The sequence below is a fragment of the Lissotriton vulgaris genome, chromosome 5, assembly GCF_964263255.1.
Source record: "Lissotriton vulgaris chromosome 5, aLisVul1.2, whole genome shotgun sequence".
Taxonomy (NCBI): Eukaryota; Metazoa; Chordata; class Amphibia; order Caudata; family Salamandridae; genus Lissotriton; species Lissotriton vulgaris.
This window is the reverse complement of record NC_141693.1, coordinates 198,268,652-198,272,571: the sequence shown is the minus strand read 5'-3', so window position 1 is coordinate 198,272,571 and position 3,920 is coordinate 198,268,652.

Here is a 3,920-nt window from a genome sequence, read left to right as displayed (position 1 = left end):
GGTCAGTGGTTTGGGCTACAACTCCCCCATATGAGGAAGGAGCGCTTGGTGGAATAGTTAGGAGTGGAGACCCTAAGTGAGCTTGTAGGTGTCGCTGAGAGGTGCAGAGTGCCAGAGTGAAGGTATCTGCACTTAAACTAGCTCTTGGTGGACTCGCTAGGTACTTTATTTGTGTCCCCAAGGGATAGAATATTCGTGTCCTATGTTTCATGCACTCTTGTTAAAACCGTGTCTGCATATACACTTCTTGCTTCAAGACCAGCGCCTGTTCAGGTGATTGCAGAAAATGTATTTGAAATACAAAAGGAAGTGATACCACTTCCAGTCCACCAGATATTGTAATTGTTTTTTACAATACATACATCTAAAATCTTTTGTGTTTCAAATTCATTTTCTGCGTTCATCTGAACAGGCGCCGGACTTGGATCTCTGAGGAGCCTTCATCGGTACCGGCCTCTAATCTTCATACGCCACGCTTACTTAAAGAAGTCTATAGGAGGCATTTGAATTAGCTTAAAGCACTACGCCTGGGATGATGGCCCTTTGGAGAGGCACTGTCATGATCTATGGACCCCACTCATTTGTATATGTTGGTCACGCAAGCAGGTGCTCTCCTCCGAACCTTCTGGGTATGGAGGTCTTTTCCAGCAGAAAAGGTCCGCAGTACGTGCATAGTGTGGGTGCCTCTTTCGTGTGAGGATTCACATGTGCAATGCGTGCACTCTTCGAATCACATAGTTGAAGTCAAGACAGACTATAAATCCCTGGGCACCACATGACTCTTGCAAGACTTGCCATGGTGGCGGCCATCTTGAATTTATGAGTATAAGTTCCTTGTGTTTCAGAGCATTGTTTGCTAGGCAATCAAGATACCTAGCTGCTGCAGCTCGACCCTTGTTGCCAGAGTTAGTAATTCACAGCACTATGCCTGACGTTTTCAAAGGCTTGTTTGTTAAAGAGAAGTATTGTAGATAATATTTAAGAACAAGGTTTTTATGCTTTTTATATTATCATACTATTAGTGGAGTCATCTGTTTAAGTATTATAAACTCTAATTGCACTTATTATAAGCTACAAGAGGAACAACACGTTCTTAAACTGGTGCAGACTTGTCTATACTTTTCTTTCAATTCGTACGATGGTAAGACACTGATAGTGGTGGGGAAGTGATTGTTGCCGAGGGAAGAAGTTCAACAGTGAAGCGCATTTATTATTTTACAGCTGATGAAATTGTTACATTAAGGATCATTCCAAGCACATACTTAATTTACGAAGTATTGAAGATAATTATTAAAGTAGAAATTAGTGTTTTACTTCAGGTACTGAAAGTCTGAAAAACAGATATTGTCAAAATGTATTTCCAATGTTCTATCAGGAATAGTGACTTGGAATTTAAATTATGTCATACTAAACTAGTTCTCTCATGCTTTAGATATCAGATAGATCCATAGCATGTTAAGACCAAGAGCGTGAACATATCCAGTGTCTCTGTTTTTTTCTGTTGTCCCTCTCCTCTTTCCACTCGTCGCCGGAAGACATTCAAAGAAAGAGGCAGAGAAAGAGAAAAGAGAAAGATCAAAAGAAGGCATTGGCCTTAAACATGCAAATATCTCCAAGTGGAACCACAATTCCAGACGCCATGAAAACAAATACAAACAGCATTACCTACTCACCAGTGAACGACAACCTGGAATACAGCACATGTTCATTGCTGATCTAAAGCAGGCAGCCTTCCTAATGAGTACACTCTGTACAAACTCAGACGCATTCAAATGGAAACAGAAGGCACCGGCCTTGACTTTAAAGCGTAAATAGGTTTATCTGACAAGACTGGTCATCCTTATAAAATGTGGCTTCCTGCAGTCCTGTTCTCTAATAAACCTCTGTCATTAAAATACTTTCACACAGAGCTCGGAGTAAGACGGGAAACATGAACATTCCGAACCTGGAAACTAAAGGGATGCCAGCTCAGTAACACAAACCAACATAGCCGAAATGACAACAAACTGCTTGTCAATGGAGCAGAGTGCACACAATTAGGCAAGACTCCTGGCATGCACCCACCGGTATTAAGAATACTCTCCAGGGGCGGACTTAGGCATGTGCAAGCTGTGCATCTGCACAGGGCCACCAAATCCTAGGGGCCTCCACGCCAATATATCTATACTACTATTATAAAGAGAGAATACAAACCTTTTGGCAAGGTAAACAAGGGAGAAGTGTGGCTCACTGGTTAGAGGAGGCAGACCTGGAAGCAGAGGTCAGCACAGGACCAGGGTTCAATTCCCGGCTCGGTGGGGTCTTGAATCCTAAATTGTCCATGGACTCGACAATTCTCGCTCCAGTGCCTACTCGAATCATGGGTTCACACTCTGTGACTCTGGGCAATAGCTTTCTTAATCTCCACAGCGGCCCCTCGCGGTGGGATGCCTGGCTTTCATCTTGTGGATACCCTGCCGGGGCTATCTCACAGGGGAATATCAGGACGGGTTCCCTAAGCAAGCGCTTAGATACCGGGTCGGTGATTTGCGCTATATAAATACATGTACATTTACATTTACATACATTTAAACTCTGGAACCACAGCGCCAATCCACACACCCAATACATTGTTGTAATCCTCAGGGTGTGCAGATGGACATAGGCTATAGAAAATAAAAAAAAACGTACATTTAAAAATATAACTTAAAAAAAAAAGTAGTGCCCTGAAAGTAGCGCTGGCCGCAACGTACGTGATGACGAGGAGGAGCGGCGGCTCAGGTAAGGCTCTGGGACACGGGACGGGAGGGAGCCGGTGCGGGAGGTTGGCCCGGAACAACTGCGGTAAGGCTCGGGGTCTGGGGGCAGCATTTCAGGCTTGCGTGCACTCCCGCCCCGGCCCCCGCTCGCCACAACATTGTCCGGGACACAGACAATGTCGTGGCGGGCGGGGGCCGGGGCAGGAGTGCACGCAAGCCTGAAATGCTGCCCCAGCCCCTTTCTGCCCCAGGCAACGCTGGGGCGGGCTGCTAGTATCCTTAATATAATAATCCTCTGAGGATGGATACATATTTGCATAGTGGCCACATGCTGGGATTTGGCCGCCCCCGGCCCTGTTCCACTTCTAAACACCCTGACCCCGGTCCCCCCTCTTCACTGTCCTCCGCGCCTGTGTTCCTCCTAGTTCCTGAGCTCTGTGGGGCTCCGCCCCACCCGGACCCCCTCGTCCGGGGCCCCCTACCTATTCTCCCTGCCCAGGGCCGCCATGAGCCTAGAGCCGCCCCTGTACCCTCTTTTGAAAGGCTGGTAAAACAGAGCTCAAGTAAAATAGTCTGACACTGCCAGAACAAGCACAATTCATGCCCACCCCGATGCCAGGCTGCCATGCACAGGCAGATTGCAGGCACTCGATATCAGTGGCCCACCACACATCGAACGGCTGGTCTGGAGCTGGCACTCTTACCAATGCAAATGGCTGGAAGGGGCTGACTGACTCACATGTCACTCATTCTGAGTTATGTGGGCTGCTAACTTTGCATGTTTAAAAAAAATGGAATAACCATCTATTACAAGTATGGGTTTTACCATGTGTGAAAACGCGCCCTCTACAACCTAATAGCAGGTGGGACATTTTTATAGAAAATGCCTGCAATTTAAGAACCACTAATAGTAACAGGCCTGGTGATTCCAGGACTAGCAAGTTATTCCCCCTACTGAACCAAAAACTTGCGTTGAACGGTGAAAGGGGTGGTGGTGATATCATCCGGAATGAGTCACACTGGCCTGGTAGTACCACTCTGTCTTAAGATACCTTGTGGAATCAGGGTCATTATAATATTCTGGGGGTTGAACAACAAGAGGAATGACACTCCAGTAAGCCACTGGCTAAAGGAGGCTAGCCCAAAGCCTTTTTATTATTTAAGCATCATGAATAGTAGTAG